General features: G+C 43.7%; 1 protein-coding gene across 2 annotated transcripts in view; it reads right to left on the bottom strand.

Annotated features, from left to right (window-relative positions):
• The window catches only part of LOC307023304 (immunoglobulin superfamily DCC subclass member 3), a 67,859-nt gene that overhangs the window by 37,688 nt on the left and 7,738 nt on the right, over positions 1 to 22,433 (bottom strand). The gene's annotated exons all lie outside the window — the stretch shown is intronic.

Below are 22,433 nucleotides of genomic sequence, written 5' to 3'. Positions count from 1 at the left end.
TCAGTGGTTACACCATTCTGTTTTTCAAGACATTGCGTTGTGGATTACGGCAGGAAGTGCGACATTCGTGCGTTAGATAGACGATATTCTTCTAATTGTGTTTGCTTAGCGTCCTATTTGTCCCATAAATAGCGTGTTTAAACAGAATAAATGACCATACTGGCTCTTAAAGTCAAAACATTTACGTACATGGGTAGAGGACTATGACGTAAGGGTATGAGGCCCATTTATCATTGTAAACTAAATGGAAATGTTATTTTAAACTACAGTGTTGTGTGTTGAATTTACTAGACAAAATATCACCTCACCAATTTCAACTCCAGGTGTTTTCTCAAATCCCTTTGTTCTTCAGGTCAAAGGTTGGAAAACCAGTTGCCATTTTGTCTTGACCTCATGTTCACGGTGAGCCACGGCAGTCACCATTTCATGAAATGCTAATTGAAGTACTCTGTTTGCTTTAACACACTGAGGCTGGGCATTCCATCTTCTAAAGAACATCATACTTCTTGTTAGAGTTAGAACTATTGGAAGTACTTCTGCTGGCAAATGTGTATTGGCGGTTTTGTGAATATTCTTCTTTGCAAATGCGTATTGGCGGTTATGTGTTGTGTTGTTTAACCATAGTGTAAATTCCTATTTTAAATATATTTTTGAGGAAACTACGTTTCTCCTTTGTCAAAAACGAGTCAGTTTTGAAACAGCTATTCCCTAGTGGATTAAGCTGGAATTTAAAATAGCGCACTCTGGTGGTAGTACAGAATTATTACCCAAATAGCGGAAACACCATAACATTGTGAATATTCTTCTTTGCAAATGTGTTTTGGCGGTTATGTGTTGTGTTGTTTAACCATAGTGTAAATTCCTATTTTAAAGATATTTTTGAGGAAACTACGTTTCTCCTTTGTCAAAAACGAGTCAGTTTTGAAACAGCTATTCCCTAGTGGATTAAGCTGGAATTTAAAATAGCGCACTCTGGTGGTAGTACAGAATTATTACCCAAATAGCGGAAACACCATAACATTGTGATTTTGAACCAAATTCATATTTCAAAGTCAAAACCATACACGGTACAACTTTATTTTAACATTTCATATTTTAATTTTGCATATTTTTTATATATTAATTAACTTTATTAATATTTTACCTTAAACTTAAAAAAAAAAAAAAAAGACATCTATAAAAATAATAAAACTTTGAGCAAAAAAAAAAAAAAAAAAAATTTAAAGTTCGGACGAACAGCAACGACGGTGCTAGTCAGAAGATTAGTGCTTCATCTTTGATAGGTTAATAAATAATTAGAGAACATGTCACCAAAACAAACTAAGTTGAGACTAGACGCAGGGCCAGGCTCAACTGCAGATATCAAGGAAAGGGTAAAAATCAGATCAGATGCTTTAACAGTTTCAAGAATCAGTCTTTATTTATTTATTCTTGAGTAACTTTACTGATTTGTGGTGTTGTGCGTAAGGCAATATCTCATTTGAGTGAGGGGCACCAGCCCTTCATGCAGGTCACTCTCTGAGAGAATAGTTCATATTTTCCCTCCAGTTTGGAGAAATATTATTTTATCATATGTTAGTTCAGCAGTGTCAACCAATCCTCTAATCCTAGAATTATTGAGACGCATTAGCGACACCAGGGGTATTGTTTTTCGCAGCAACGATGATGCATAATACCATGACAAAAGCCATTATTGAAACAAGTAAACTTTTAGAAGTGCTAATTGCTGATTTTTTGTTCTAGTGAATATGCAATTATACCATCAGAAAACCATAAATCATACGATATTTTTGTACCCCTTGTGGGTACACGGAGAAGTTATATTTCTTTAATGCAACGTTATGGGTTTTACATGTCCTGTTCATAATACGGTAATCATTGCAATATTAATTGAGCATTTTATGCTCAAAGGAGGGAGTGTCATGATTATACAGAGATGTTGATTTCAGTGACGTTGTAGTTAATAAATAATAACATGTAGTCAACAAGAGGTATGCCGAAGCTCGGGCCTTCTCCAAGGAGGGAGTGGTCCAGTTTTAGATATTAGACAAATAGAAGTGGATGAATATGTCAGAACTCTGAGTAATATTATGCAAGTTTTGTCTACACAGGCTAGGAAAACTACAGAGATACCAGACGAGACACCAGAAGAGACTCCTGTTCGGCCAGGTGATTGGGTGAGGGTGAAAGTTCACAAAAGACAGTGGGCTCATCCCCGGTGGACGGAAGCGTGAAAGGTTGTAACAAACTTCACACGCGCTCCGGTTTAAAGGTAAAGAAAAAGGAGCAAATTGACACCACCTCACACATTGTCACCCTTCACTGGCAACTTCCAGAACATTATTGGGAGTTAGGACTGATTTGGCAGAGCTGGAACAAAACAATAAATAGAAATAAGATAAAGATAGAAACAGCTCAAAAGACAAATTGTCTATAGATTTTTATAGATTGTACATTAATGTGAATACCTATTTTTTGTTTTACATCTGTAAAAAGAGTCCAATTTGTTATGTTGTTTTTGTACTCATTATTTAAATTCTGTAACGGACACAACCAGGTTTAAAATAGAGATGATGAGAACAAAGCCAAACCAATTGTGGGGTCCCCTAGGGATAAGAGTCAGAATAGCATTGTTGATTGTGCTCATTACACTTGGCACCTTTCTGGTTGGAAGGGGAGTACAATATTATGTAAGGCATGGATCCATTAGTTCACTCATAGAATGCCCACATCACTAACAAGACTCCAGCTGGGTTTCAGAGACTTTCACTTATCCCCAGAGCCAAAAGATCAGCTGAGCAATAAGAGGAGGAGTTAGAAATACTCGGTCCCAAACAAGAGGCGGTTATAATCAAGATGATTCACCCCCTTATATGCAGTTCTTGTATCAAATGATGAGATGGGTTTAAGTGATTGGGATATGTAAGTGATGGGGATTTACAGATTAGGGGAATCTCTAAATACACTGGATCCATGTTTTAGTCTGTACCAGAAACACCCCCTGTTAAGCTATGAACAACCGATCGGTGACCTGAGCACAATTATTGAAAATGATTGTTAGACACAGGCTACTAACCCACAAGTACAGCTTTGTACGTACAAACTCTATGAACAAGATTCCCCAGCAGATAGTGGCGACATTGCAGATATGTCCAGTCACAAAAGTTACTACGGTTCTAAATAACAGTGAGATTTAAAGTGATGGAGAAAATATGGAGACGTTCTTTTATAGTGTGTGAAATATGTGGTGCTTGAAACATCTAGGTATTTAAATGTATAGAAGAAAATGGTTTCCTGAAAGAGTTAATTGGAATAAACATGTTACAGTGGGTGAAGGCAATGTTTAGGGATATGGTAAAATTATTAGTAGACATGAATTGTGTTTAGATGGCATTTAACAACTAAGATGGATAGTATGGTTAGGAAAATAGAGTGGAAAAGGTTGGATTTATTTTACCTCAGTGTGTTAGAATTTAACTATACGTAATGCCTCCCGAGATCTCTCTCTCTCCACCTGTCAGAACGCTACGACCCCATCGTCCAAGCAGACAAAAGACCTCACCACGGAAGACTCCTCCTCCTCCATAGAACAGACAGAGAACCAGAGCTGAACCAACAACTCCAACGCTGCATCCAGAACCATCTCCACCTGAGGCACCAAGAACCAAAACCAGGTGACATAAAAAGGCACACTCTCATCGGTCCCCCACAGGACATGAAGTTCCAAGCTGAGCCACAAGATTTGGGCACAAGAGCAGAGTGTGGGACATGAGAGCGGAATACGCCCTCCATGCAACAAAGTAGAGACTGTAAAGGAGGAGATGAAAAGCAAAGCAGATGGGACACTGAGAAGAGTTACAGCGGAAGGATCCAAGAGCGGATGGACTGAGGAGAAGGTGGACGGAGGAGAGGAAAGAACGGAGGAGTTGGCATGGTCCGGCAGAATGTGAGGGGGTCGTGGCGACAACCAGAGGGGGAGAGAAGGAAAACGGGAGTGAGTGAGTTTACACATAAACACACTTATTCACCAACGAGAAATACGGAAAGAAAAAGATTTATCAGCCATGAATTAATCAATTGGTGAATTTATAAAGAAAAAAGAGGAAACTATTAAATAACCCTAAAAACACACTGAGGGTAGAACATATTATTCAATCTTTTCATCATATCAACAAATTATTCTTTAAGAGTTTTTTATTCATGCGTGAATTTGGGGAAGATTTAATTTGTTACAGTATAGACCTACAGTTTAAAGGGATGGTTTTAGTAACCACTCTATAAAAGCAGACAAATCTTTATTTGTATGGAAAATGTTAAAGGTAGAGCTAGTACCAAGCCAAAGATGGTGTTCCAATCTAGAGTATTGATTTCTCCATTGTAGCATGGTTATTACCTCAGGAGGGAAGATTAAGGTGGAAATAACATTTGTTTTTCGTCCAAGATGTAGAGTTTTAAAATGACACTGGGCAAAGAGCGAAAGCAAAGTTTAATTTAAAAAAAAAAAAAACTAATGTAGTTGGGAGTAATACATGCAGGGTCTTGGAGCACTCATTGTGATGGTACATATTTGTTACAACAAACATCGTTTAGGGAGAAGGGGTCGCTCAACCCACCCTGCAGATGTTTTAAATCTTACTTGCAGCTTCAGAGGGAGCGCACGGCACCAGAGTATGAGTTTTAAAAGACAAGCGCCACCAGCTCCTAAAGGTCATCCATTCACCAGATGACCTGACATTTAGAGATGTTATTTAAAGGAGAAACATATCTGCCATAGGTGTAAATTCCTGAATTAAACTACAAACCATTAATGAAATGACTTCTGTTTTTAAAATCCTTGTTAAAGGAGGGAGTAATTATCACATGCTCGGGCACCCAAGGTTCCACACACTGTAAAAGGGGTTAGCATAGTTATTTAAGTAGACCATAATTGAAAATAAATTAGTATAATGAGTTATTGATATTCCACCGGTTTTCACACCATTTCAGGGACTTTATCACTGCATTAGAACAGACCACCCAAAGGTAATGAGTAGGAACCTTTAAGTGATGAAACTCTACAACTGTTGTAACTGACCAAAATCTTCTCCCAGAAATGACTGTCTAGAATGCCGTACCCCAGAGTAGAACGCACAACGGCCCCTTCTCGAGAACATATTACTTTCATACCTTAAATGGTATGAAAGGAGGGAGGGTAAATTTCTCAGGAGGAGACGGTTACAAATGCTAGCAGAACAAGACGACCCACCCCGTATACAGATGTGGATGACAATGATGAGTTAGTTTAAATGATATGGATGTTCGGAGATGAGATTGATCAATGAATGTCCAGCCGATGTGATTCTTTAAATGATGAAATCATGTGAAGAAGTGAGCAAAATTAAAATGGAGTGAATCCATTTCAATTTACTTCATACTATTCCAAGATAGCATATTTTTAATATTTTTATTATTCCAATTAATTTTACACTATTCTAAGATAGTCCATTTTATTTGACTTTATTACTTTATACTATTCTAATATGGTAGATTTCATGTTGTATAAATCATTGCTATTCTAAAATGGTTTGTTTCTTTTCACTTTGTAAAAACAAGTGCCTTAACACTGAGCGTGGTATGAGAACGGTTTCTGTGAAAGGAGGGAGGAAGAAATGTTCTGATACCAAGCCATTGCTGCTATTTTGAAGAATGATATTGAATGTAAACACTAGAAGTTATGCACAAGGGACAACTTTTATGTTTGAACACAGACAAGAATTTATTTTGTATTTTTGTAAAGCCGGCTGTGAAACCATTCCATTTGATTGTATGTTTGTTAATATGAGATATGTAATATGCAAAGTTCAGATGAAGAACTCATTGATTTCAGTATTATACACACCTTTTAGGTGTGTAAGGAGGGACTGTTAGAAATTAAAATCAATGTTTTGATGGTATAATGTAGCTTAAACATACCGTCAGTTCAAACGCTCTTTTATAGTGAAAAACCAGAAATTCTTGTGCACAAGCAGTTAAGCTTTTATTCTGAAAATCCTTCATCTACGGTTAGCATGTAGCATGTGGCTAATATACGATTTCCTAAAGAGGTGAATTGAGGAGCGAAATGACTTGGTGTGGTGAAAACCGAAACCTACTGATTTAACACTACAACGATAGATGTCGAGATATTACCATGCTGAATATTAAATGAAGGTACAGTTTATTTGAATACATTATTGTTTACAGACGAGTAGCATGTGACAACATCCGGAATGACCGGCAACCAAACGAGCCGAGAAGTATTGTTTAGAGTATTGATTACAGCGTTTAGAATGTGTTAAATGAAAAGTGATGAAAGAGAATATGAGGAGAAACGGCGTGTTAAGCATATATTGAATGTGAAAAGAACCTATCCTCTGTTTAAATGCAATAACGGACATTGGAGACGAGGTGAGCCGGCTGGCGGGGAGGAGCCAGCAGAGGATATATATAGCAGCGCCGGGGGAGAGATCCGCTGTCTTTCTTGCTCAGGAGAACCGGACCACAGCTGTTTGTCTGACGGAACAATATTCTGTCTGTAACACTACCGCGCCTTTTTTAATTAAAGTATCCCATTTGAATCTTTTCAGAGACTCCATTTAGTCTCATTTTAAAGCTTCTCTCCTGGACGCGAGAATAAAGAACACATTTTAACACTACCCGATCCGTCCCCCTGCCCGATCTGTACTGCGCATGTGCGAGATGGTCCGCCATATTGGAGAACTCCGGACGGCAACCCAAGAAGGAGACTTGACACAGCCATATGCCATACATTTTTGCATACATTCACAGTAAATATGTATTCAGTATGATAGCTGTCTAACAGAAGTTAAATCCATTTCTCACTTATTCTGACAATGTACCTAACCCCACATAAAAGAACCCAATAAAAAGAGTTGTTAAATAATAGTGAAGTCACGTTGTAATAACAATAACTCATTTCTCTCGAGTTTTATTTTTCAGCTTTGCCAAAATCCACTGTGTCAAGTGTCCTTCTTGGGTTGCCGTCCGGAGTTCTCCAATATGGCGGACCATCTCACACATGCGCAGTACAGATCGGGCAGGGGGACGGATCGGGTAGTGACAGTTACTACCCCTGTAACTAAACTGTAATGGAAACGCACCATAAAGTGAGCCTGGCCTACCAAGGCCTGACCATACCGTACTAAACCGTGCTAGGTCCTGCAGTGGAAAAGCGCCATAAATGAGTGGAAATATTGGCCTCTGCTGCACATACTATTGACTCTCACAAGGAAGTGAAATGGACGTTCTACCGCCTTAGTGTTCTTGTGACTGCCTGTAGAATTGCATTGTTCTACGAGTATTCATATCCTTCACTTAATTAACTACAAAGACTCTCAATGTAAAGGTGTTGTCATTTGTTTTGTAATATAATCTTCATCTGCATGGAACTACCGATGTCAGATGAATATACATCTGTGTCTGAGTGCAGTAACCTGTTGGATACATTTTGGCCCTTGGACAAATGTAGTTGGTGATCCCTGCTGGAGAGGATAGAGGAAGTGCATGATGCCTTTAAGGCTTTTTCACAGAGCTTAATCCTGGCTTCAGATCAGATGACCTCCAGTGACATTAACTCACTCCAGAGAGATTCCTCCTGCTAATGAGAGCTTCAGCACTGTAACACTTTTCTAAATAACACATTGTTATTTACTCAACAATAACACACAATTATCCTTGTTTTTATTTATTTGTTTAATTCTATAATCTCTGGCTTTTTTGTCATCCGTCAGGAACTGCATTTCAAAATAAAATAACCAGAAACAGACATAGGCCTATATGGGACATTTCGAGCATCATTGCGATACACAGTCACTGAACTGATTACCCAAGATCCTCAGCTATGGTTTAAGCTTGGTAATTGGATGTTTTAGCCGCAATGCATGTAGGGATATGGTGTTAATGCAATATGAAATCCGAAAAACATTTCGGAGTTTAGGATGGCCGAAGACACTACACTACCCATAATCCTCAGCTATCGTCAGGGACAACAGTCCCGTTGACAAACCCTGTGATTAATCTTCAAGCTCTGGGATTGGATGTTGGAGTGGCAGTGCGCCAAGGTTACGCCGAGCGTCAAACAGCTCTTGAAATGGAACGAAACCACGGCAGACTATCCAAAACTGGATTTGAACGGGACCAGCCCCCCCCCCCCCGAACTACACATGCTGGCTATTGTGTTTCGCAACATGTTCTATGGGACGTCTCTACTGGGAACGTTTTTGTTTTTCCCACAATTAGAAGTTGCCAGTATTAAACACATTGGTGTTATCAAATTTAAAACATGTAATTACTAAATGGGTGAAAACTGCTTGTGTCCATAATGCGCAGCATTAATATATACCCACACGACAGCTCATTGTTTCTTTGTAATTCTACTCGACTACAATTCAGAGATTAACCTGGTATTTTTACTCCACTACATTTATTTGAGTTACTTTACAGATTCTGATTAATGATATGAAATATAAACAACCCTTAAAGCAGACTTTAGTTACACCTGAGTAAAATTCAGGGAAAGGTGATTGTCAAGTGCCAACAATCAGGAGAGATATTTGATAGTTGGTGCTTGAGAAGACTAAACATTTATCTGCAGATCTCTATAAAGTATATTCATTACTCGTTATTCTCTACTAATAGTTAATTAAAGACTGTATATCATTGCTATTTTGCACATCGCTTTCAAGATTTCAAGATTTTCTAAGGTTTATTGACATATCATATACACAACTACGGTGTAGTTATGCAATGAATGAAAAACGTGGGTCACAGGTTCCTCAGCAATGCATTACAAGACATCTATCAATATGTGAATACCTCCACCATTAAACTGTCATATTCTGCACATTTCTTATACTATCTACATACATAAGAGTATAATTAATGTGTATAATATCAGTTAAAATAAGTGCTTCAACATAGTTAACATTGCAGGGAGGCAATATGTTAGACGTTAAGTACTTTGTCAGGCTTTATATTTATCTGTGGATACAGTAGATACCCCCAAAGCTTTTTTCTTATTTGAAAGAAGACCTTAACCTAAAGTATTCTTTAATGTGTTAATAAAGGTTAATTAGTTTGTCTGTTTTGCACATTCTCATATTAATATCTTTGTACATCCAGCACTAACCTGTTTTATTGTAGAGATCACTTACAGTATCTTCTTGATTTTTTATATTCTATATTTCTATCATTGACCTTCTACTTTCCCCCTATTAAAGTATGTACTCTTAATATTGTCTTCATCAAATATAACACATTAAAACAATAATTCAATAACGTGCTTTAACCTGGTGTCGGCAACCTTTTTGATATGAAGTGCCATTTAAAAAATGTTATCAGCGTGCCAACGATCGATAATTATCAACGGGGGGGGGGGGGTGGGGGTTGAGGAGCTTGACGCTCGTCAACTATCAGCAGGAGGGCGGGGGAGCCTCGCTGCGGGGAAGCAGTTTGTGGACCTGTCAGCGCAACTTACATGATGCCGAATTTAACAAACACATTTAAATAATTGGTTTAAACGGCATAATAATAAGGACGATCGTCCGTTCTGTGATTCTCCAGAGCACACATGTTATGATATTAGGGTCATGCAGAGTGAGATGAGATCGCTGTCCCTTTAAGAGAGAGAGAGAGAGAGAGAGAGAGAGAGAGAGGGGTGTATTTTGTGCATGTGTGTTTGTGGATGGTAGAGCGACAGTGAGAGAACCTATGGAGAGAACGTGTGTATGTTCTATATCGTATAAGGCTTCGCCCTCTAAGGCTATCGCTATTGGGTAATCCCTCCTGCACGTGTGCAGCACTGACAGATTTAATCCATGCCCACCTATGATGTGGGCCCCACCTCCGGGCTCACTTCCGTATAAATAGGAAGTAGGCCCTACCATCTACTCCCAATTTTCTTCAGCACTCCGTTGCAGAAGCATTGTCAGGCAAAAACAGTTCTGTTAAGAGCTACTTACCGAAAAGCAAGCATTCCTCCTAAAAAGCTTCTGTTTTCCGGTAAAATGGAGACTGGACAGGAAAGTCAAGGCTGTGTCAGGGATTGCCTCGTATGCGGAACGGGCTACATTATGAGTTTTGACAGGCACTCACAGTGTGAGTCCTGCCTGGGATTAGAGCATGCAAACGCTGCTCTCAATCCCGGGGTGTCTTGCTCGCATTGTGCCCGTCTCCCGCTGGCCCTCAGAAAGCAGAGAGCGGATGCTCTCGCTGCTGCGGCCGCCAAGGACGATTGGCCCGTCCAGGAGGAGTACTCCGGGGACAAAGTCCTTGATTTCCTGGATCCGAGTGGAGGGCACGAGTCGGACGACTACGTCCCCTCCATTCAGGGATCACCGGGTGATTCCCCCATCATCTCTCCCCTCCGGACGGAGGAGACAGGTATGGGGCCCGGTGCAGGGCCGGTGTACGATCCAGTGATCCCTATCTCCGACGCCACGGCGTTGCCATCGATTGGCGGAATCCTCCTAGAACTTCCGGAGATTATATCTAAGGTGGCCGCCTGGAGAAATCTCCCCGTTCCCCTAGCTCAGGAGAGCTCACCGCCGGATTATATGTCCGGGGTGTTCTCCCGGGTGCAGAGGGTTAGCAGTGACCCGATCTGGCCACGCTTCCCGGCCATAAGGAAGTACCAGGAGGGGGCAGCGAGGGACCCTGGAGCAATGAAAGCTCCGATAGGGACACACGTGCCCCTCACGAGAGTGGAGGGATTCACGGACGTGAATTTCCCGACCGTGCCTCCTCTAGAGCCGAACCTCACGGCATTCTTTGGGACTAGGCAGGCCAGCACGGTTTCCGGACGGCAACCCATGTTGGCTGCCGCCAAAGATCGGTTTGTCAGACTGACCGCATGCATCAGTGTGCGTTCCAGGCGGCGGCGGCGGCAAACAATATAGCGTTGCTGTCAAACTCCATGGTGGAAATATCCGAGCAGTCTAAAACTATGTCCTCAGTGGAGGCTGAGGAGATAGGTAAGGCGGCTAGTACTGCACTTACCCTGTGCGCAGCAGTCGCAGTCTCGCAGGCGCGGATTGCGACATGGGCGACACAGGTTCAACGGTACCTCTGGCTACAGCAGGGGAATATACCGGAGGGTGCAGGAAAGGAGCTGCTGGAGGCTCCAGTCAGTCCGGACGGACTGTTTGGGCCACAGTTCCACACCATGGTGGAGTCTATGAAGTCTGCCGCGGAGCAGGCAGACGACATAAGGCGTCACGCTAGCTGGCTTTAGGACAAACGTCCTCAGCAACAGCAGCGACAGCAACGACAGCACCCGCAGCCCCCGCAACAGTCTCAGCGAGGGCAGCGCGGGCAACGGCGAGAACAGCAACGGCGTCAGAATCGCCCTTCGGCAGCTGCAGGGGCTCCGTCCCAGGTCTCCGCTCCTCCGCCACAGAGACAGGATCTGCAGGCGTCGAGTCGGAGGGGAAGGAAGAAACCCCGCTCCTGGTCTGCTCCTCCGAGAGAACCTCAGAGGAAACAGAACCGAAGATGACTCTTTGGGGTGGTTACGTGGGAAGAGAGGATTATTAATAAAAATGATTCAAATCTCAACAGTGTGTCTGTAGCAACTGTGTCTCACATGTCCCCCACAATAGTCAGGCCAGCTGCCATTAATCTATTGGTTAAAAGGCAGCGGGACTTGTCGCATATTCCATCAGTTTTTTCCTTTTCGGGTAATAGACAGAGGGACTCGCCGTTTGAGCCAGCTGTTTCTAATCTGTCAGTTAGAAAACAGCAAGGCTCGCTGTATAAGTCTGCGATATTTAACCAGTCGGTTAAAAGACAGCAGGGCTTGACATTTAAATCGGCTGCTTCTATCCTTTCGGGTAACAAGCAGCGCGGTTTTTTCTCTGTTCCAGTTGTGCCTACACACAGTCGTATTAAGCCTAGCGCGGCTATTACGCACGAGGTGAATAGCACTGCACACACCTCCACGAGTTGGAGCATAAACCCGCCTCAGGGTCCTGTTGATGAGTCTTCTCCTAAACAGAGACAGGTTGAGAGCCGGTGTGTGATGCAGCGTGTGGAGAGCCCTTCAAAGCCCTTTAGGGCGGGGCCCCCCTTGGGTTGCTTCACGGGCAACGGCGGCAAGGGCTCTGGCATGGCTTGTTACCATGACTACCACAGCACAACAAAAAAAGGTACGCCCGCTCTCAGAGCGGTGCTCAGAGTGGAGGCGGCTATGTTTAATGGACGGATGGATGAGCAGGCTGATCAGCAGAGGGTAGTCTCTGCAATTTGCCTTACCCCCCCCCCACAGTTCGAGGGGATTCAGGAAACGCTCCTGTCATCCCAAGAACAGTGTCTTGCGCTCCAGTCAGAGCTGCGGAGACTCCTGTTAAAGAAAGCAATTTCCAGGGTTCCTCAGGGGAAAGAAAATCGGGGGTTTTTCTCCCGTTATTTTCTTATCCCGAAAAAGACTGGGGGGATGAGACCCATCCTAGATCTGTCAGCATTCAACAGGGTGATAATGAAAAGACCATTTCATATGCTGACAATCAAACAGGTAATGGAGTGTGTTCACCAGGGAGATTGGTGCACTTCCATAGACCTGAAGGATGCTTACTTCCACATAACCATCATCCCAAAACACAGAGAATTCCTGCGTTTTTCATTCCAGGGAATAGCGTACCAGTTCAATCGACTGCCGTTCGGATATTCTCTGGCTCCACGCACTTTTTCAAAGTGTGTGGAGACGGCACTGGAGCCGCTACGCAGAAGAGGGATGAGAGTGTTATTTTATCTGGACGACCTGCTATTGCTGGCCCGCTCCAGAGAGGAAGCTGCTTTACAGACGGTACAACTTGTATCTCACCTGTCAAGCCCGGGTTTCATAATCAATTGGGAGAAGAGCTGTCCTCTTCCCTCCCAGATGATCATATATCTGGGGGTGGAATTCAACTCAGCCCGCATGAGAGCAGGACTCTCACAGCGGAGAGTGGAGGATCTGACAGCTCTCCTCGGGCGCGTCACACCCGGCAGGGTGGTGACAGCCCTCTCCGTGATGCAGCTGTTGGGCATGATGTCAGCTGGTCACGTGGTGATTCCCCTGGGTCTCCTTTACATGAGGAGACTTCAGAGGTGGTTTATTCGCCTGCGCATCGACCCCGTGTGTCAGAAGAGACGCATGGTGTACATTCCTCTGTCCGTAGGTTTAGATCTGACCTACTGGAAAAATCCCCACGTCCTGTCAGTGGGGGTTCCCCTTGGCAGAGTGACGTCACACACCTCGGTGTTTACAGACGCATCGCTCTCAGGGTGGGGAGGAACATGCATGTCGCAGGCAGTGGGGGGACAGTGGCCGCCTCACATGTCCCTTCATATAAACGCGCTGGAATTACTCGCCATATGGAGAGTAATCCGGCACTTCGCCCCGTTGCTGTGGAATCATCATGTGTTGATTCGAACGGACAACAAGGCAGCGGCAGCATACATAAATCGTCAGGGAGGTGTACGATCAGCGCAGCTGCTGGACACAGCCAGGAGGCTGTTGTGCTGGGTGCGCACACACGTACTCTCTGTTAGAGCAGTATATATTCCCGGCGAGCTGAACAGAGGGGCAGACCTCATGTCCAGAGGAGGTCCTCGACAAGGGGACTGGAGCCTCCACCCCGAGCTGGTCTCCCAGGTATGGAGCAGGTTCGGAAGAGCGGAGGTGGATCTGTTCGCTGCACGCGGGAACGCGCAATGTGCTCTCTGGTTCTCCCTGAGAAGGCAGGATCACCCCCCTCTGGGGGTGGACGCGTTTGCGCACAGACCTTGGCCCAGGGTGTTACTGTACGCTTTCCCACCAGTCCCTCTGATCCCTCGGTTCCTGGACCGAGTGCAGGAGGAGCGGCTGATAGCGGTCTTAATAGCCCCGGAGCGCACGGGAGCGTCCTGGTTCCCCTGCATACAGCGGATGCTTTCAGGGAGACCGTGGGAAATTCCGTGGCGGGGGGATGCTCTCTCCCAGGTGGAGGGAGCGATCAGCAGTCACCCAATGTTAGGCCAATGTTTGTGGGCATGGCCCCTGAGCGGGAACACTTAGAGAGGCTTGGCCTCTCTCAAGATGTTGTGAGTACTATTCAGGGGTCTAGGGCCGCGTCCACCAGGGCGTCTTACACAGCCAAATGGACAGCGTTCCAGCGTTGGTGTGTAGGGAAAGACTTGGACCCCGTTACGTGTCCCCTGCCTCACATGCTGTCATTCCTCCAGCTGTTGCTGGACAGGAATTTGGCCTATAGCACGATACAAATATATGCCGCTGCCATTTCTTCATGCCACGTAGGTTTTGAGATCAGCACGGTGTTTAGTCACCCTCTGACAAAACGTTTTCTACGAGGAGTACAGAGACTCAGACCGGTGTCACGCGCTTTAGCGCCTCAATGGGATTTGGCTTTAGTGCTGCGCGCACTTGGTAAAGCTCCTTTTGAACCATTAGATCAGGTTCCCCTGAAGTTTTTGTCAGCCAAAGTAGCTCTGCTCTTAGCTCTGACATCAGCTAAAAGGGTGAATGACTTGTCTGCTCTCTCGGTGGCTCCGTCATGTCTCCAGATCCAAGGAGATGGCAGCTCAGCTGTATTGCGCCCGAACCCGGCGTTTATGCCAAAGGTGATCACAAGCTCTTTTAGATCAAGAGTGATAACCTTGAAGGGCTTCTTTCCCGCTCCTCACACATTGGAGGAAGAAGCCACTTTTCATCTCCTCTGTCCCGTGCGCGCGCTGGCAGGCTATATTGCACGCACGGCTGCTTTACGCAAATCCCAGCGTCTGTTTGTACATTATAGAAAGCGCTCATTAGGGCAGCCTCTATCTACACAGCGCCTGTCACACTGGCTATGTGAGGCGGTGTCACAGGCGTATGTCTCCGCTGGGTTGGATCCCCCAGAGAACATTAAAGCTTACAGCACCAGGGGAGTTTCAACCTCTACGGCGTTGCACGGAGGAATGACAGTGGAAGACATTTGCACTGCTGCATTTTGGTCTTCACCCTGTTCTTTTATTCGTTTTTATTTGAGGGATGTCTCCCATTCCTCTCTGACACATTCAGTACTGAATAGCCTGTCAGAATGAGTAATGTCGGGGTTTTTAATTGTGTGCCCTCTCTCCTGCCTGTAGGCACTTAGAGAGCTGCCCTTTTCCCCCTCTCTTGATCGTTTTATTTAAGGAGACTCGGTCTCTATCTTTTATAAACGACAGGTAGCCTAAGTAAGCCTACCCTCGTTCCCTGATGGAGAATATTCATTTTTTAAATGCTATATTCCCTGGGAATGTGATGCTCCATTTACGCAGGACAAAATGGACATGGGTTATTAACTGAGTAGGTGTGTTTTGTGCTTCTGGTAACGGACGGAACCAGTGGGGCGTAGACTACATCCTGCTTCGCCCTTAACCCAATAGCGATAGCTTTAGAGGGCGAAGCCTTATACGATATAGAACTGGGGTTACGTAATGTAACCCAGCTTTTATGAGTATAGGCGCAGCCCTCTAAGGGTCGGGCCCCACTGGCTCCGCGAATAGCTGAAGAAAAGCTGTTTGTGTGGGAGTAGATGGTAGGGCCTACTTCCTATTTATACGGAAGTGAGCCCGGAGGTGGGGCCCACGTCATAGGTGGGCGTGGATTAAATCTGTCAGTGCTGCACACTTGCAGGAGGGATTACCCAATAGCGATAGCCTTAGAGGGCTGCGCCTATACTCATAGAAGCTGGGTTACATTACGTAACCTCAGTTTCTGGAAGTGAAAAGAGGAAGCAGAAAAACAGAGGTCTGTGATGTATTTTGTGAAACAGAAGAACAGCTAAATAAATGCAACGGCCTCCCAAGAAGAGCTCGCCTCTCTCCAGTCATTTAAGCTAAAGTGGGTTATTGAACCTGAAGATTGTTGCTTCTGCCCTCCTCGACTACGGTCTGGGAGCCGACAAGAAAGTTCAACACACAGATGGCCAGTCCGCCCCTTTGTAGCATATTATTTCGATGAGAGATGAGCAGATCGCCACTGGGCTTTCAACTAAATACACAGCCACGCAAAAACTGCGGCATTTGTACAGCTCCTTATGGGTACTGCAATTAGTGAAGTGCTTTCCTCCGTGGTGAAACGATCAGCACTGCACCACGGAGGAAAGCGGCAGAAAGTCACCTGGAGTTAAAGAGAGCGGGGCTGCGTTGCGTGCATGGCTTCCTTCTACTGCGGTCAAGCCAGCCGTCTTTCACTTTTGCGTGGTCAAACCAGCCGCCGCTGTATTTCCAGTGCGCGATTAGTTACAGGTTTACGGTAATGCAATAAAACAACCCTGTGTCATGTCCAAGAAACTTATAGTGAAAGTTTATTCTTTATGTTAGAGTTGTCATGTCCCTTTGTCTTGTGCTTTATGTCTATGCCCTTAATTATTTCTTCCTCTCATTTCAGGCCTCCACGCTCCCCGCCCCTTTCTGTCTCCTGCGTCCTTGATTATTTTCCCCGCCCTGATTGTTTCCAACTGTGTCCCCTTTACCTGTGTATATATTGTGTTAGCTCCCTCCTGTTAATTGTCAGTTCGTTGTCTCTCGAAGACCTACGTATCGGCTTACCTCACGGACCTTGTTTTTCAACCGTTTTGACTTTGTTCTTTCCTACAGGCCGGGGTCTCAGAATGTCAAGCCTGACGCTCTGTCCCGTCTGTTTGACCCTGTGCCTGCAGCAAAGGAGCCGGAACCCATCATCCCATTGAACCGGGTGGTAGGAGCGCTGACTTGGCCAGTAGAGAAGGAGGTAATACGTGCCAATGCTGGAGCTCCTGCACCAAGGGGTTGCCCGCCTAACCAGATTTTTGTTCAGGAGGCCGAGCGACCACAGGTGATCCACTGGGCTCACACTTCGCTGCTCACCTGTCACCCCGGAGTCAAGAGAACTATTTTCATTATTAAACAACGTTTCTGGTGGACATCCTTGGAGAAGGAGGTGAAGGAGTATGTGGAGGCGTGCCCTATCTGCGCTCGAAACAAGACCTCTTCCAGGTCGCGAATAGGACTATTACAACCACTCCCTATTCCCAACAGGCCCTGGTCAGACATCTCCATGGACTTCGTCACTGGCCTGCCCCTCTCTGGAGGTAAAACCACAGTTCTCACGGTAGTGGACAGATTTTCCAAGATGACACATTTCATTGCTCTGCCCAAGATGCCCTTAGCTAAGGAAACGGCGGAGGTCATGATGCAGAATGTGTTTCGGCTTCATGGTTTCCCTAAGGATATTGTCTCCGACCGGGGCCCCCAGTTTGTGTCACGCTTCTGGAAGGAGTTCTGCAGCCTCATCGGTGCCACGGTCAGTCTCTCGTCTGGATACCATCCGGAGTCTAACGGCCAGACAGAGCGCCTAAATCAAGAACTGGAGACCTGCCTGCGCTGCCTGGTGTCCCAGAATCCATCCTCCTGGAGCAAGCACCTCACCTGGGTTGAGTATGCACACAACATCCTCCCTACTTCTGCCGCGGGCCTGTCCCCGTTTCACTGTGTTTATGGCTACCAGCCGCCACTGTTCCCAGCCACGGAGAGGGAGGTCACGGTCCCGTCTGCCCACGCTCTGGTCAGGCGTTGTTGGCGCGTGTGGGCTGCGGCTAGGAAGATACTCTGCAGGAATGCGCAACTGGTTAAAAGAGCAGCAGACCGAAAACGCCGACCAGCCCCTGTATACCAGCCAGGCCAAAAAGTCTGGCTCTCTACACGAGACCTTCCCCTTCACGTACTCTCCCGAAAACTGGCTCCCCGGTTTGTGGGTCCTTTTCCCATCACCAAGGTCATAAACCCAGTCTCAGTGAGACTACGGCTTCCCAGGGCCATGAAGGTACATCCCACCTTCCATGTAGGGAAATTAAAACCGTTGAAGGAGAGCGCTATGGTTCCCACCGTCAAACCCCCCCCCGCCCTCCAGGATGATCGATGGAGGTCCGGTCTACACGGTCAAGTCACTATTGGCTAGTCGGAAAAGGGGTAGAGGGCGACAGTTACTGGTTGACTGGAAGGGTTATGGTCCTGAGGAGCGGCAATGGATTCCTTCCCGCTTCATCGTAGACAAAAACCTCATTGAGGATTTTGACCGCCTCAACTCAGAGGAGCCTGGGCCGTCAGGAGCCGTCCCTAGAAGGGGGGGGTACTGTCATGTCCAAGAAACTTATAGTGAAAGTTTATTCTTTATGTTAGAGTTGTCATGTTCCTTTGTCTTGTGCTTTATGTCTATGCCCTTAATTAATTATTCCTCTCATTTCAGGCCTCCACGCTCCCCGCCCCTTTCTGTCTCCTGCGTCCTTGATTATTTTCCCCGCCCTGATTGTTTCCAACTGTGTCCCCTTTACCTGTGTATATATTGTGTTAGCTCCCTCCTGTTAATTGTCAGTTCGTTGTCTCTCGAAGACCTACGTATCGGCTTACCTCACGGACCTTTCACGGACCTTTCACGGACCTATGCTATAGATCACGATTCTAGTTTTCCTCGAAAGAGTGTTTTGTTTTCCTTATTTTATTACTGTGCAAAATTCCAGTAAAGTCTTTATTTTGAAATGCTATCTGAGTCTGAGTTTTGAGTCGTGCAATTGAGTTCATGCCTCAGTGTTCATCCCGTGACACCCTGGGAAGCTGGATTTCAAAGTAAAGGATGGCATGTGGTTCATTTCTATTATTTGCGATTGAGGAACAGGGTAATTTATGAGAATAATTCTAGGACTTATTGCTTCATAAACTTGTTGAACAAATACTATGAACTACTTTTACTGTGTACTTTTTGAGAATGGCAAAATTCCCTCCAGAGAACAAGAAGGAGCATTTTTGTCTAACTTTGACGTGGGATAAAAAACATTTCTTCCATAAGTAGTTTATGAAACTGCCATTTTTGTACTTAATACTTCTTAGACTACTTGCAAACATAATATGAACTACTTTTACTGTGTACTTTTTCAGTAATTTGAGTTTCAAAGTCCTCTCCAGAGAACAAGAATGAGCATTTTTGTTAACTTTAATGTGGTCATTCTTGTTCTCTGGAGGGGACTTTGAAACTCAAATTACTGAAAAAGTACACAGTAAAAGTAATTAATATTACTTTTGCAAGTAGTCTAAGAAGTATTAAGTACAAACATGGCAGTTTCATAAACTACTTATGGAAGAAATGTTTTTTATCCCACATCAAATTTAGACGAAAATGCTCAATCTTTTTTCTCTGGAGGGGACTTTGAAACATAAATTACTGAAAAAGTACACAGTAAAAGTAGTTCATATTATTTTTGCAAGTAGTCTAAGAAGTATTAAGTACAAACACGGCAGTTTCATAAACTACTTATGGAAGAAATGTTTTTTAGACCACATTAAAGTTGACAAAAATGCTCATTTTTGTTCTCTGGAGAGGACTTTGAAACTCAAATTACTGAAAAAGTACACAGTAAAAGTAGTTCATATTATGTTTACAAGTAGTCTAAGAAGTATTAAGTACAAACATGGCAGTTTCATAAAATACTTATTGAAGAAATGTTTTTTATCCCACGTCAAAGTTAGACAAAAATGCTCCTTCTTGTTCTCTGGAGGGAATTTTGCCATTCTCAAAAAGTACACAGTAAAAGTAGTTCATAGTATTTGTGCAACAAGTTTATGAAGCAATAAGTCCTAAAATTATTCTCATAAATTACCCTGTTCCTCAATCGCAAATAATAGAAATGAACCACATGCCATCCTTTACTTTGAAATCCAGCTTCCCAGGGTTGTTTTATTGCATTACCGTAAACCTGTAAGTAATCGCGCACTCGAAATACAGGGGCGGCTGGTTTGACCAAGCAAAAGTGAAAGACGGCTGGCTTGACCGCAGTTTCCTTCTGCAGGTAACGGGGAGACGCGCTCTGGTGGGCGTCTCGTTCAGGATCAGAAAATACAATTTAAATATTTTGCACACTTATTCCACTTATTCCTAGTGTGCCACTGGTTACGGTGCCGCGTGCCAGCATTGGGTTGCCGACCCCTGCACTAGGCGGTGCACACAAGGCACACACAGCATACAATACCATAATAAGTTTGTATTATTAGTGTAGGACACTTATGTATGTATAACATCTGAAGATGTGTAGTTTTATTCATGTTTTTACATAATTTTACAGGATATTCCTATGATATTTCACATGTTTTACTTCCACACATTAATATCTGATTAGTAAAACATCACAGACAGAAAGGTATATCCGTCATTTAATGGTAAGCTACTGAAATTGTGATTCCATAGATGTGTCTCCCATCACCCACACATCAAACACACACAAACACACTTTCTGTATGTGTGTACTTTGGATGTTCAATTGACAAACATATACACTGAACCACAAACTCATTTGATTATTTTATAAATAAAATGTGATACTATATACTTCTACGCCTCTACATTTTAGAAGCCAATATTGTAGATTTTACTCCATTACATGTAGTTGACATCTTAATATAAATCAATTATCAAATAAACATTGACATATATTTATAGCTTAAGATATACAGCAGCAGTAAATAAAGTTATTAAAATGAAGTCTACATTCACCAGCTGTGATAAAAACACATCAATAATCATTATAGTAACCCAGATGGGTACTTTTACTAAAAGCAAAAGTAGAACATCTGAGTAATTCCTAAGCCAAACATTTGTATGTTTATATATAATTAAATACATTTATATTTAGTGTGTCTGCAGAGATACACCATGTACCAGTACCGAGCTCGCACCAGGGCATGCTTAGCCTAGCTTAGCACAAACACTGGGAACAAGGCTAAACAGCGTAGCTTTACCAAAAGTTGAAAAATACTTCTTCTAACGTCTGAATGTCGTGGAAAATCTTAGGTCACAGGCTTCTCCAACAATGCCAGACAATAATACAGATAATATTGTCTGCTTATCTGTATTATTGTGTTGCATTGTTGGAGAAGCCTGTGACCTAAGATTTTCAACGACATAATTACTCTGTACTGTTAGTTTGACAATAAAGAACCTTGAACCTTGACTGAGTGAGTATACTCATCATTTGGTGGAGTCTTGGCTGGATAAGTAGCACTGTTATATATTTGAAAAATAAATACGTAATTCTTCTTCTCTATTCTTAATAATAGAATAATAAAGTAATAATAATAAAAGTGAATAGTCCACAATCGGTCAGAGCTGTATTTGAAGTATACAGTTTTTCCATCATATTTGTAATTCTGGATGTTTAAAGACAGCCTTCAAAATAAGCAGACATTTTAACAATGAATGTACAAGGCTCGATTCTGGGCCCCATCCTTTTTCTACTGTACATACTGCCCCTGGTTCAATTCTCACAAAACACAACATCCCCTTCCACTGCTACGCCGACGATGTACAGATCTATCTGCATGCCACTCAATTCAAATGTCAACTCATTACAGCTATTGATGGACTGCTTAGCAGAGATCAAATCCTGGCTGAGCCAAAACTTCCTCACCCTCAATGAGAGCAAGACTGAGGTTATCTTTTTTGGACCCCAACCTCCAGCCTCCCAGGTTAATATTCTGGGCTCCCTCAAAAATAATATCCTCCCCTCTGTCACGAACCTTGGAGTTACCTTCAATAGCGCTTTTACATTTGATAAGCAGGTCAGCACCGTAGTCAAAACCTGCTTTTTGAAAATACGACTATTGGCCAAGACCAAGTAGTTTTTATCTTTTAAAGATCTAGAAAGGGTTATTAACGCCTTTGTTACCTCGAGGTTGGACTACTGCAATGCTCTGTACGTGGGTATGGACCAGGCGTCAATTAGACGCCTGCAGCTAGTGCAGAACGCAGCTGCACGTCTCACTGGCCATAAAAACCGTGACCACATCACCCCAATTCTGGCCTCAGTGCACTGGCTTCCAGTTCGGTTCAGAATTGATTTTAAACTCCTTTTATTTGTTTTCAAAGCCCTAAATGGGCTGGCTCCGGCCTATATAGCTGAATTCCTCCAGCGCTACGCCCCAGCCAGAGCTTTAAGGTCTGCTGACCAGCTGCTGCTGATAGTTCCCAAGACCAGGCTCAAAACCCGAGGGCACCGAGCCTTCGCAGCAGCTAGGCTCTGGAACACTCTGCCCCTCCATGTGAGGTCGGCCCATACCCTAGGGGTTTTCAATCTACTCTTAAGACACACTTCTTCTCCCTGGCCTTTTAGTCAGAGCGGAGCACGACTCCTGACTTTTCCCTGTGTTTTTTATATATCTGTTGGAATTTATTGTCTTTTATTGTGATTCTAGTAATGTGTTTTTATGTGATTGTAGTATTTATTACATGTACAGCACTTTGGCCCGACCAAAAATCGCTTTTAAATATGCTTTATAAATATGCTTTATAAATTTAGTTTATAAATATGGTTTATAAATATGGTTTATAAATAAACTTTGATTTGATTTACAATAAGACCATAATAGAA

The sequence above is a fragment of the Notothenia rossii genome (genome assembly GCF_949606895.1).
Source record: "Notothenia rossii genome assembly, chromosome: 10".
NCBI classification, from domain to species: Eukaryota; Metazoa; Chordata; class Actinopteri; order Perciformes; family Nototheniidae; genus Notothenia; species Notothenia rossii.
Note: the sequence above shows the minus strand (reverse complement) of the source record. Positions and strands in the feature narration are given on the sequence as shown.